The sequence below is a fragment of the Budorcas taxicolor genome, chromosome X (genome assembly GCF_023091745.1).
Source record: "Budorcas taxicolor isolate Tak-1 chromosome X, Takin1.1, whole genome shotgun sequence".
Classification (NCBI taxonomy): domain Eukaryota; kingdom Metazoa; phylum Chordata; class Mammalia; order Artiodactyla; family Bovidae; genus Budorcas; species Budorcas taxicolor.
Window position 1 is genome coordinate 51,188,033 of NC_068935.1, and position 14,462 is coordinate 51,202,494.

Consider the following 14,462-nt stretch of genomic DNA (forward strand, 5'->3'; position numbering starts at 1 on the left):
GGGGCGTAGACTTGGATTACTGTGATATTGAATGGTTTGCCTTGGAAATGAACAGAGTTCATTCTGTCATTTTTGAGATTGCATCCAAGTACTGCATTTCAGACTCATTTGTTGACCATGATGGCTACTCCATTTATTCTAAGGGATTCTTGCCCACAGTAGTAGATATAACAGTCTTCTGAGTTAAATTCACCCATTCCAGTCCATTTTAGTTCGCTGATTCCTAGAATGTCGAAGTTCACCCTTGCCGTCTCTTGTTTGACCACTTCCAATTTGACTTGATTCATGAACCTGACATTCCAGGTTCCTATGCAATTTTGCTCTTTACAGTATTGGACCTTGCTTCTATCACCAGTCACATCCACAACTTGGCATTGTTTTTGCTTTGATTCCATCCTGTCATTTTTTCTGGAGTTATTTCTCCACTGATCTCCAATAGCATATTGGGCACCTCCCGACCTGGGGAGTTCCCCTTTCAGTATCCTATCATTTTGCCTTTTTGTACTGTTCATGTGGTTCTCACGGCAAGAATACTGAAGTGTTTTGCCATTCTCTTCTCCAGTGGACCACATTCTGTCAGACCTCTCCACCATGACCCGCCCGTCTTGGGTGGCCCCACATGGCATGGCTTAGTTTCATTGAGTTAGACAAGGCTATGGTCCTTGTGATTTGATTGACTAGTTTTCTGTGAGTATGGTTTCAGTGTGTCTGCCCTCTGATGCCCTCTAGCAACACCTACTGTCTTACTTGGGTTTCTCTTACCTTGGACGTGGGGTATCTCTTTACGGGTCCTCCAGCAAAGCACAGCCAGTGCTCCTTACCTTGGATGAGGGGTATCTCCTCACTGTCGCCCCTCTTGACTTTGAACGTGGCATAGCTCCTCTCGGCCCTCCTGTGCCCATGCAGCCATTGCCCCTTCCACGTGCATTACATTTACTGTGCACTTTATTTCTAATCTGGGCTTCCCTCATGACTTAGTTCGCAATGAATCCGCCTGCAATGCAGGAGACTCTGGTTCAATTCCTGAGTCAGGATGATCTGCTGGAGAAGAAATAGGCTACCCATTCCAGTGTTTTTAAGCTTCGCTTGTGGCTCAGCTGGTAAAGAATCCACCTGTGCACCACCAGCCGCAGGGTCTTATAGGATTCTTTCACCAAGGAAACAGCCTTCCTCCTGGATCTGCTCAGTGCCACCTCATTGATGTTCACCACCTCGTCCTTACCTTCTAACATATATTTATGGTTTTCTTTTTTTTCATTTAAATTATATGTACCAAAATTAGAAGAGCATACATTTTGTTGTGTTTTTCCATGCTTTTATCTTTGCTGAAGAACTTTATATTTTTATACAGTTTTATGTTGCTATGTACTGATTATTCATTTCAATCTGAGGGATTTTCCTTAGCTTTTCTTATAGGGCAAGTCTGATAGTAATGAACTTCCTCAGTTTTTATTTATCTGGGAGACATTAAAATAGAGGATAATTTTAATTGGAGGATAACTGTTTAACAATATTCTGTTATATTCTGTGATTTTGCTATACAAAGTGTTCTGCTATACAAGGGTTTTGCTATACAAGGTGATATTCTTCTTTTTTGAAAGACAATTTTGTGTGATACAATATTCTTGGCTGTTAATTTTTTCTTTTAGCACTTTAACTATATCATCCCAGTCCCTCTAGTTTGCAAATTTTCTACTGAGAAATTCATTGACAATATTATGGACCTTCCTTGTATTTCTTTTCTTTTGCTACTTTGAAAATTCTCTTTGACTTTGACTTCAGTTAGTTTGTTTATAAAGTGTCTTGATATGGTTCTGTTTTCATTTATTTTAGAGTTCTTTCAGATTCTTGAATCTGTATGTCTATTTTTTTCCCTCAGATTTGGGAAATTTTTAGTCATTATTTCTTCAAAGGAGCTTGCTGTTCCTTTCATTTTCTTTCTAGGATTCTTATAATGCATCTATTCATTGCTTGATAATATCCCACATGTTCTTTAGACTCTCTTCAGTTTCCATTATTTTTTCTTTTTGCTTCTCTGACTGGATGTTTTCAGTTGATCTGTCTTCAAGTTTACTGGTTCTTCCTTCTGCCTGATGAATTCTGATGTTCAAATTCTCTAATGAATTTTCGGTTCGGTTATTGTATCTTTTAGCTCCAGAATTTGTCTGGTTAATTTTATAGGTTTTCCTCTCTGCTGATACTCTCATTTAGTTTATGCAACAATTTCCTGATTTTGTTTAGTTTGTGTTCTCTTTTAGCTCACCGGGCATCTTTATGACTGCCTTTTTATATTCTTTGTCAGGTTGCTCATGTATCTGCATTTCTTTAATATCAGTTGCTGGAATTTTATTTTGGTCTTTTGGTTGGGCCATGTTTTCCTGTTTATTTATATGCCTTATAATTTTTTTGCTGGAAATTTGGCATTTGAAAAAAAACAACCACCTCTTTCACTCTTTGCCTACTGGTTTCATGTGGGAGAAGGCATTCACAATTCTGTCTGATTAGAAGTTTTAAGCCCTCTTAAATCTTTTCTTACTTCTTTCTTCCCTTTTCATCTGCTTGATAAACTGCAGCTCTAATGTGATTCAAGTCAGGAGAGACAGAAACCAGTTCCTTGAACAACCCCTTGACAAGCCTCTCATGATGGAGGAACCTTGGCACAGAGGTCTTCCCCCTGGTTGCTCTGTACTATGCTGCTTAGGAGATGGAGCATAAACAGCTGCACCAAGTGCTGTGATTTTTCCTACCCCTTGCTTTTAAAATGGCCTTGATGCTCTGGTTTCTCAAGTATATTCTAGAATTTTCATAGAAATATTCTGGTCCTTATATTGTTGCTAACTTGGTGTGTCTATGGGGAAAAGAGGGTCTGTAACTACCATCTCGCTCTACTTAGCAGGTTGTTAAACTTGGTTTTCTTTGACCCCAGAGTCCACATTTCTATGTAGTATGTTACCCTCTCTCCCATGTGGGGTCTCCTTATGCTCATCTCCATCTCTGCCCAAATTCACATTCCTGCTCTCTCACTATAGTCACTCAAATGTGAACGAGTTTTAGAAATTTAAATGACTGAATTTAAATGTCACAAATTTTTTTTTTGCCTCAGGTTAGTCTCATTTATAAGTAAAATGTCTACTTAATGACACAATTTTTAGGTGTTTATGTGTTATAAACTTTATTCAACAAATGCTATTTGATATTTACTACGATATAGTTGTTTGTTTAGGAACAGGATAAATGAATGGTAACCTGGAATGGCTTAAAAGTTAATGAGTTATGCTGAGCTGCCTACAAGGTACTATAGCAGAAATCTGGACAAATTGCTGGAAGCCTTAGAACAGAAAGTGATTTCATCTGCCTTGGGAATTAAGGAGTTCCTCACTCATGATCTGTCATTTGAGCTGATTCTTAAAGGATACCTAGGAACTGACTAAGTGGTTAGTAAGTTTTAGATATTTATTGCAGAGAGCAGTGTGGTTAAAGGTGGAGAGTGTTGAAATGATGAGCCATTCATTATAGCAGAAGTGGAAGGAGGGGAAAGGCAAAGGGTGGCTTTATTAGATGATGATCTTTTTTTTTTTTGTTAATGATGGATTTTCAAGTGTCAAGGTAACCTATATCTGTATCTCTTGCCTCAACTTGGGGGTGACTTCTCTGTGAGACAGAAGGCATCTTGTTAACCTTCACACCTGAACCCCTAGAGTCCATGTGAAGCACTGCATAAACTTCATACAGCTCTCCATAGGGCTTGGCTTGACCCCAGAATCATATGCAGAGTTCCCTAGATGAAACATATCTAAGTGTTCTACAAAATCCATGCCAATCTAACCAGTGATGTTCTCCTTCTAACTAGGGATTTGGTCCCCAGGACAGGGCCAAGCAAAACCATGCTAAATGGAGGACCTCATGAAGGTGAAAGATTTTCTAGGAGTCAAAATCACTTTTTATCACAACAGGAGTACATTATAGAATTTGGTCATATAGACCAAAATTACTATATGGACTTAATCAGGTTATTTATGCTTTTTGAGCCACAGGCTCTTCATCTCTAAAATTCAGACAATAACAGTATCCTAGCACAAAGAGATGTGAAGAGGAAATGAAATAACACCTTAGTAGGATTTATGTAACATGGCTGATAGTACACAAAGAAAGTTTTTGCTGCCCCTACCCCAGCCTACCCCACAGTGAGTTATAGTGAACAAACTGATTTTCTGTATTTTTTGACAGTAAGTGATCTTCCTCGTCGCAGTTTCTATAACCAACCCTGAAAATATCTATAATAATGGTAATCTGGCTTTTATTGGCCCTGAACACTTGCTAGCATGGCTCTGTAAAATATGACTGACTCACACTTTACTCAGTTGTCTAGATCTCATGGACCATGCTGTTTGCCTTCCCTACAGGATTGACCATAGATGGGCATTTGTGTCACCTTGAAATCCAAGCCTCTATCCATAAATTTCTGCTTTTATGGACCCAACCTGAATGAGCAGAATAGGGAAGATACTCACTTTGAATGCTGATCCTTAGATAAACCTTTCCTTCATATAATGATTTGATTTCTTTATTTAGAAATTCATTTGCCATGTGTCCCAAAGGATGCTTCAGTACCTCATTCATTGTCTTCTTTAGCTTCTTTTCATTATGTGTGAGCCTCCATTGAACTATCTTTGAAATTCTGCTTGTCAGGAAAACAGCCAAAATATTGAAACAGATGTCAAAAAGTATTTTCTCAACTTGGAATCATTAAATGGTTCTCTATTCATAGATAATATTAAATATAATTACATGATATAACTGAATTTTAAATCTGATGTTTTCTCTACAAAACATTTAAAAGAATGTTTTAATATAAAGTTTCCATTGCCCCACTATGTTTGTTACACTTCTTTTTTTCGTCTTCAATTTCAAACTCCAAAAGAGTCTTTAACAAGAGAATCTCTCCAAAGACATCAAAACTGTAGTCATCCTCTGATTTCTTAACCCCTCTAAGCTAGAGCCTGTGCTATTATTTCTCATTTTGAGATAAGGAGTACTTCTCTACTCAGCCTGCCTGATTCTAAGTTAATCTTGGTCAAAACTGGAATTAGATCTGTGAGCAGAACTCAGGTCATTTAGTCTGGAATTTGTCATGTTATCCAAAGCATCATATGTAGCTGGGTGGGTGTGGCTTTTGAGTCCAGGCTTTCCCTAGGGTTCCCTCCACTGTTCTACTCACCCGTCCATATGACTGGCTGGCCTGCAGTGCTCTCTTACCAGATATTTACAGATATCACAGGAGAAACTGTGATAAAACCCCATCAGCTTAACTGGAAACTTAGTATCCTGCTCAGGTCTTATAAAACACCTATCTCAAGGGACTGAGTTAGCATCATCTGAGTGAATTTGTACTTCAAATGTAGAGTAGCAGCATGTGGAGGCTATGAGCCTGTGTTATTGAACCATAGACCTTTATATGAATCTCAGATGCACAGCTTGATCTAAGTGTTCTCTCAAAGTCCTAATTTCCTCACAAGTAAAGAAAGGATAATATTGTCGATTCTGATAGAGTTGTTGGGAAGAATGAATGTGTTAATGAAGATAAAGCACCTATAACATACCTGGCATACAGCAAGTGCTCATTAATATGAACTGCTAAACTTCACTGACTATACAGACCCACAATGTTTTCATAATTACATTTGAGGATCACGTAGTACTGAAAAGTTCTAGCAATAATGACCCTTCACATCCTCCACATCATATGTTCCTCATCTGCAATAAATTTGCATATGTTCTATTAGACTTTTTGATACAGAAGTTCAACCAATATGGTTGTGTGTCTCAGCACACATATCCATACATTGTTATAGCTTTCTCCAGCACATGAAACTTGTTTCTTACCAGAGCAGACCTAAGTGATAATATTTGTGGAACCTCTAGTTATTCTATTCAATCTGACACAACGGTTAGCCACAGGACGCCTTTCACAGAGGATATCCCTTGAATTATGCCTGGGTGAGACATTAACCTACTTCATCATGAGGACGGATGATCTTTTGGGCTTTCTGAGCTAAGTGAAACACGTAGCTGGTCCAACTTGCTAAATATAACCTTTAAGAATCATCAATGAGCAAAGCAGAAAACAAGGTGTCCCTGCTGTGTGTGTGTGTGTTAGTTGCTCAGTTGTGTCTGACTCTTTGTGACCCTGTGGACTGTATCCCGCTAGGCTCCTCTGACTATGAGATTTCCCAGGCAAGAATACTGGAGTGAGTAGTCATTCCCTTCTCCAGGGGATCTTCCTGACCCAGGGGTCGAATCCACATCTCCTGCATTGCAGGCCGATTCTTTATCATCTGAGCCACCAGGGAAGCCTCCAACATCCTACTGAAATATCAGAGAAGACACAGAAACAGAATAGACTGCAGAGTACAGAAGTCCATATGCTGAAAGTTCCATCTTGGTTGGAGAGCCACCCAATATATTTTTCATGGGAAACGATTGAAGGGTACTGAAGAAGGGAGGAAGAGCTTTTCACACTCATCGGCTTAACAGACACTGCAAATAAGTCTCGTTGCTCTAGGAGAACCAGATAGAGTGAGTATATGTATCATTTTACTCACAATAGTCTCCATTTATGCCCATTTTTCTAGTAGAAGTATTAATAGTGCCCCTTTCACTCTCAAAAGAGTCTCATTTTGGATATTATGTAGTCTCTCTAGGATTACATACAGTCTCAATAGAATACACGATAAACTTAAAGTCACACAATTATCCCCTTCATTATCATTAAATTGTTTTGACTTACCTGAAAATTATTTACATTCTGGGCAACACTCTGTCCAATCTGAACCAGCCAACATTTGTTCTCATTCCTATTGACACTTTCTCAAATAATGAAGCACCTCTCAAACAATAGGGCAGGAAAAGTAAGGCAGAGGACTTATTACAACAGGATAGAATTTTAATGATGGAAAAAATGCTTTACTTCTCTATCAAATGATGAAAAATTGAGACTTATTTCTGAGAACAAAAGAGAACATCTCTGAAATTGGAAAAAGAACAAAGAAGAGAAATAAGACTGAGATACAAGAAAAGGTACAGATAGATGACTAAAGCAAGCAAGTGATCACATGTGAAAATAATTCAATACAGCACGGTAAAATTCCTCATTGGAGGCAGTAATCAACAAAATGTGAAAGAAAAGTCAGAGTAGAAAAAATGTAAGAAATGGTAGTAACACAAACACACTATGTGAGTTTGAAGACCACAGAATTATAGGTGTTGAGAGGAGAAACGAGAACACAAACCCAAACAGCAAAGAAAGATGAAATTGAAGACAACATTCCCTTCCTGATAACAGATGTGCATATTCAGATTGAATCAGTGACTTCTAGGTGAAAGTAATGAAAAGAAACTTACACCTTGGGATATTTTGGCAAAACTTTAAATTTTAATATTCACAAACTTTCCAATCATCAAAGCAGGAAAAACGTTTACTGACAAATACAGAAAAGTCAACCTGAACACAGTTTACTACTCAGAAAAAAAAAAAAAATCTAAATGGAAGTAGAAAATGAAGAAATACCTACTATGTTTTGGACAGACATGACATCTGCGAGAAGAAAACAGTGATGTCCTAGAGCTATGGTATCATACTTCCTACTTTTTTTGTTCCACTTCCTGGCACACAGAGTAAAGGATATTTTAATAGTTTATAAGGTTACTTAGATGTGGGTGCTCACAACAGGAAACTATCAGCCTAAAGGCTCTGGCTGACCCAGGCTGTGATGAGCCACCTCAGAGCTGAAGGGGTAAATTCTTCACACACATGTCATCCATTTATAGTACAATCTTATACTATGGCCCATGAGTTGAGAACCTCTTCTCAGATGTACAGTGATTCACAAAACATAACTCTTGTTCTCTCTTAAGCAGTTTTGTGTGCTCAATCACTTCAGTCGTGTCCAACTCTTTGTGACCCCATATGGGCTGGGGTCCATGGGATTCTGCAGGCAAGAATACTGGAGTGGGTTGCCATGCCCTCTTCCAGGGTATCCTTCTGATCCAGGATGGAATCTGCATCTCTTGTGTCTCCTGCATCACAGGCAGATTCTTTACTGCTGAGCCACTGGGGAAGCTTTGAGGAGGAACTAGGACTCTTTAGTAGAACCTATCTTATTTGTACCTCAGCTGAAAGTGAGATGAAGGTAGAACCTAAGAATGATAATATTTTGAAGGAGACTGAAGGGGGTACACAAACCAATGAAACATAGGGTGCTAAATGTGAAGCAACTGCTAGAAATATAGGAACTACATTTGTTATTTGAGTACTAGGTTTGCTTCTTGGTGGATGTTAAGTCAAAAGACAAAAAGACACAACCAAGCCAAATAATTGGAGAAGGAAGAAGATGTATTACTTGCAGTAAGTAAGAACACTGGAGATCTTTCCCCAAAAAGCAAAATTCAGGAAGTTTTAAATCAAGGGTATAGGCATATTCATGAAGGAACTTGAATAGAGGAGATTTCAATGTATAATTGGGACCAAGTTCTACAGAGTCCAAGGCTTAGTTAATTGAAGTCACCCATGAGGGTCGACATCATCATTGCATCTTCCACCAGGGTGGGGGCAGTATCAGATTCTTATGTATATTCCTTGAGGAAGAACTAAGACTCTGTTGTATTATTCATTGACTGCCTTTCCTCTGTTCATGCACTCCTTTGTTCCCTTTGCTATTGTTCAGTCACTAAGTTGTGTCTGACTCTTTGTCACCCCATGGACTGAAGCATGCCAGGCTTCCCTGTCCTGTGGTACCTCCCGGAGTTTATTTAGATTCATGTCCATTGAGTTAGTGATGCCATCCAGCCATCTCATCCTCTGTTGTCCCTTTCTCCTCCTGCCCTCAATCTTTCCCAGCATCAGGGTCTTTTCCAATGGGTCGGCTCTTCACATCAGGTAGCCAAAGCATTGGAGCTTCAGTGTCAGTCCTTCCAATGAATATTCAAGGTTGAATTCCTTTAGGATTGACTGGCTTGGTCTCCTTGCAGTCTTTGTTCCCTTAAGATCATTGATTACTGAGACAAGGGCAAGAATTGTGGCCAGGCTTAAATCATAAAATAGTTAGGCCAAAAATGCCTTCTCTTCTGTCAAGAAAGCATTGCCTAGTTCTCTTTCTCCCAGGACCCTCCTACACATTGACTTTAAAATCTTAAAGTCCTTTTGATAATGATTTTATGTGACTAAAATTATACATTTATTATGTTTTGTTTTTAAGTGTGTATTAATTTAATATTGAAAGTTCTGTGAAAAAGACAAAGCCTGCTAAGCCAAATGGACAGTTGTCAGTCTTGTCTTATTCTTTGTAGTATTTATCTATTTTTAAAAATCTATCTTTTCAAGTGTGTGGTGGTGGTGGTGGTTTAGTTGCTAGGTTGTGTCTGATTCTTTTGACCCCATGGACTGTAACCCACCAGGCTAGATGAAGCACAAGCAGGAATCAAGATTGCTGGGAGAAATATCAATAACCTCATATATGCAGATAACACCACCCTAATGGCAGAAAGCTAGGAGGAACTAAAGAGCCTTTTGATGAAGATGAAAGAGGAGAGTGAAAAAGCTGGTTTAAAATTAGACGTTCAAAAAAATTAACATCATGGCATCCAGTCCCATCACTTCACAGTAAATAGATGGGGAAACAATGGAAACAGTGACAGACTTTATTTTCTTGGGTTCCAAAATCACTGCTGATGGTGACTGCAGAATGAAATTAAAAGACACTTATTCCTTGGAAAAAAAGCTATGACTATCATAGACAGTGTATTAAAAGGCAGACATTACTTCGCTAACAAAGGTCCATCTGGTCAAAGCTATGGTTTTTCCAGTAGTCATGTATGGATGTGAGAGTTGGACCATAAGGAAGGCTGAGTGCCCAAGAATTGATGCTTTTGAACTGTGGTATTGGAGAAGACTCTTAAGAGTCCCTTGGACTGCAAGGAGATCAAACCAGTCCATCCTAAAGGAAATCAGTCCTGAATATTCATCGGAAGGACTGATGCTGAAGTGGAAGCTCCAATACTTTGGCCACCTGATGGGAAGAACTGACTCATTGGAAAAGACCTTGATGTTGGGAAAGTTTGAAGGCAGGAGAAGGGGACGACAGAGGATGAGATGATTGGATGGCATCACCTACTCAATAGACATGAGTTTGAGCAGCTCCAGGAAATAGTGAAGGACAGGGAATCCTGGCCTGCTGCAGTCCATGGGGTTGCAAAGAGTCAGAAACTACTGAACAACTAAACAACAATTGCTGTGTTGCTTTCTGAAATTTATGGCATTTTACAGTCAACCAACAATGATTAATAGAATTTGTTTCCTATATCCTTATAATGTTGTTTAACATTTTTATGCCTTTTGGGGACAAAATGTGATGTATTTCATGAATTTTTACTGAGGTCAGCCATCTCTTCATTTATTTATGAACCACTTGTGTTTTTTCTGTGCATATCTTGTTCTTAGTACTTTATCCTCCCTTTTTTATTTACCATTTTATCTATGTGTTCTCTTCACAAATTTGTATATTAGGCTTCAGATTCCCTGGTGGCTAAGATGATAAAGAATTTGCCTGCAATGTGGGAGACCTGGGTTCAATCCCTGGAGAAGGAAATGGCAGCACACTCCAGTATTCTTGGCTGGAGAATCCCATGGACAGAGGAGCCTGGAGGGCTATAGTCCATGGGATTGCAAAGAGTCAAACATTACTGAGAAACTAATACACACACACACACATCTGCATATTAAGAGGAACAGTCTTCCATCTATTAAAGAGTCACAGTTTTTCCAAGTCACTGTCTTTTACAATGTTTATATTATTTCTTGGTATGTAAAAACTTTAAATTTTTAGATCTTACATTTTATCAATGTTTTCGTTAATGGCTTCTCTCTTGTCTAGGAATGTCTTCCTCACTCTAAGTTTGACCCTTCAGTCTCATATCCTTTGGCATTCTATATTCCTTAGTCTGATCTCGGCTCTAACCTTTAGTGGTCTGAGTAAAGTTCAATTATCTGGGTGCTGCATTACTCCAATATTCTCAGAAAAATAATATTTTCCATGATCAAGATCTGGAGAAACATGTATTGTTTCTCACCTTTCTCCCTTAATTTGATGTTAATTTTGATGTTTTTAGAAAATATCATTTTAGTCAGTAGCTGCACTGTAGTTTGATTATACCTGCTGTTTTATTCTCCAGTTTCCTTTTTCTTACTTTCTTTATTTCTTTTTTTTTCTTTTTTTTTTTTTTTAAATTTTAAAATCTTTAATTCTTACATGTGTTCCCAAACATGAACCCCCCTCCCACCTCCCTCCCCATAACATCTCTGTGGGTCATCCCCATGCACCAGCCCCAAGCATGCTGTATCCTGCGTCAGACATAGACTAGCGGTTCAATTCTTACATGATAGTATACATGATAGAATGCCATTCTCCCATATCATCCCACCCTCTCCCTCTCCCTCTGAGTCCAAAAGTCCGTTATAGACAGCTGCGTCTTTTTTCCTGTCTTGCATACAGGGTCGTCATTGCCATCTTTCTAAATTCCATATATATGTGTTAGTATACTGTATTGGTGTTTTTCTTTCTGGCTTACTTCACTCTGTATAATCGGCTCCAGTTTCGTCCATCTCATCAGAACTGATTCAAATGAATTCTTTTTAACGGCTGAGTAATACTCCATTGTGTATATGTACCACAGCTTTCTTATCCATTCATCTGCTGAGGGACATCTAGGTTGTTTCCATGTCCTGGCTATTATAATCAGTGCTGCGATGAACATTGGGGTACATGTGTCTCTTTCAATTCTGGTTTCCTCGGTGTATATGCCCAGCAGTGGGATTGCTGGGTCATAAGGGAGTTCTATTTGCAATTTTTTAAGGAATCTCCACACTGTTCTCCATAGTGGCTGTACTAGTTTGCATTCCCACCAACAGTGTAGGAGGGTTCCCTTTTCTCCACACCCTCTCCAGCATTTATTGCTTGCAGATTTTTGGATCGCAGCCATTCTGACTGGTGTGAAGTGGTACCTCATTGTGGTTTTGATTTGCATTTCTCTGATAATGAGTGATGTTGAGCATCTTTTCATGTGTTTGTTAGCCATCCGTATGTCTTCTTTGGAGAAATGTCTATTTAGTTCTTTGGCCCATTTTTTGATTGGGTCGTTTATTTTTCTGGAATTGAGCTGCATAAGTTGCTTGTATATTTTTGAGATTAGTTGTTTGTCAGTTTCTTCATTTGCTATTATTTTCTCCCATTCAGAAGGCTGTCTTTTCACCTTGCTGATATTTTCCTTTGTTGTGCAGAAGCTTTTAATTTTAATTAGATCCCATTTGTTTATTTTTGCTTTTATTTCCAGAATTCTGGGAGGTGGATCATAGAGGATCCTGCTGTGATTTATGTCTGAGAGTGTTTTGCCTATGTTCTCCTCTAGGAGTTTTATAGTTTCTGGTCTTACATTTAGATCTTTAATCCATTTTGAATTTATTTTTGTGTGTGGTGTTAGAAAGTGATCTAGTTTCATTCTTTTACAAGTGGTTGACCAGTTTTCCCAGCACCACTTGTTAAAGAGATTGTCTTTACTCCATTGTATATTCTTGCCTCCTTTGTCAAAGATAAGGTGTCCATATGTGTGTGGATTCATCTCTGGGCTTTCTATTTTGTTCCATTGATCTATATGTCTGTCTTTGTGCCAGTACCATACTGTTTTGATGACTGTGGCTTTGTAGTAGAGCCTGAAGTCAGGCAAGTTGATTCCTCCAGTTCCATTCTTCTTTCTCAAGGTTGCTTTGGCAATTCGAGGTTTTTTGTATTTCCATACGAATCTTGAAATTATTTGTTCTAGTTCTGTGAAAAATATGGCTGGTAGCTTGATAGGGATTGCATTGAATTTGTAAATTGCTTTGGGTAGTATACTCATTTTCACTATATTGATTCTTCCGATCCATGAGCATGGTATATTTCTCCATCTATTAGTGTCCTCTTTGATTTCTTTCATCAGTGTTTTATAGTTTTCTATATATAGGTCTTTAGTTTCTTTGGGTAGATATATTCCTAAGTATTTTATTCTTTTCGTTGCAATGGTGAATGGAATTGTTTCCTTAATTGCTTTTTCTACTTTCTCATTATTGGTGTATAGGAATGCAAGGGATTTCTGTGTGTTGATTTTATATCCTGCAACTTTACTATATTCATTGATGAGCTCTAGTAACTTTCTGGTGGAGTCTTTCGGGTTTTCCATGTAGAGGATCATGTCATCTGCAAACAGTGAGAGTTTTACTTCTTCTTTTCCAATTTGGATTCCTTTTATTTCTTTTTCTGCTCTGATTGCTGTGGCCAAAACTTCCAGAACTATGTTGAATAGTAGCGGTGAAAGTGGACACCCTTGTCTTGTTCCTGACTTTAGGGGAAATGCTTTCAATTTTTCACCATTGAGGAGAATGTTTGCTGTGGGTTTGTCATATATAGCTTTTATTATGTTGAGGTATGTTCCTTCTATTCCTGCTTTCTGGAGAGTTTTTATCATAAATGGATGTTGAATTTTGTCAAAGGCCTTCTGTGCATCTTTTGAGATAATCATATGGTTTTTATTTTTCAATTTGTTAATGTGGTGAATTACATTGATTGATTTGCGGATATTGAAGAATCCTTGCATCCCTGGGATAAAGCCCACTTGGTCATGGTGTATGATCTTTTTAATGTGTTGTTGGATTCTGATTGCTAGAATTTTGTTGAGGATTTTTGCATCTATGTTCATCAGTGATATTGGCGAAGGAAATAATCACCCAAGTCCAAGAAACACAGAGAGTTCCAAATAGGATAAACCCAAGGCGAAACACCCCAAGACACATATTAATCAAATTAACAAAGATCAAACACAAAGAACAAATATTAAAAGCAGCAAGGGAAAAACAACAAATAACACACAAGGGGATTCCCATAAGGATAACAGCTGATCTTTCAATAGAAACTCTTCAGGCCAGGAGGGAATGGCAAGACATACTTAAAGTGATGAAAGACAATAACCTACATCCCAGATTACTGTACCCAGCAAGGATCTCATTCAAATACGAAGGAGAAATCAAAAGCTTTACAGAGAAGCAAAAGCTGAGAGAATTCAGCACCACCAAACCAGCTCTCCAACAAATTCTAAAGGATATTCTCTAGACAGGAAACAGGAAAAGGGTGTATAAACCCGAACCCAAAACAATAAAGTAAATGATAACGGGATCATACTTATCAATAATTACCTTAAACGTAAATGGGTTGAACGCCCCAACCAAAAGGCAAAGACTGGCCGAATGGATACAAAAACAAGACCCCTCTATATGCTGCTTACAAGAGACCCACTTCAAAACAAGGGACACATACAGACTGAAAGTGAAGGGCTGGAAAAAGATATACCACGCAAATAGAGACCAAAAGAAAGCAGGAGTG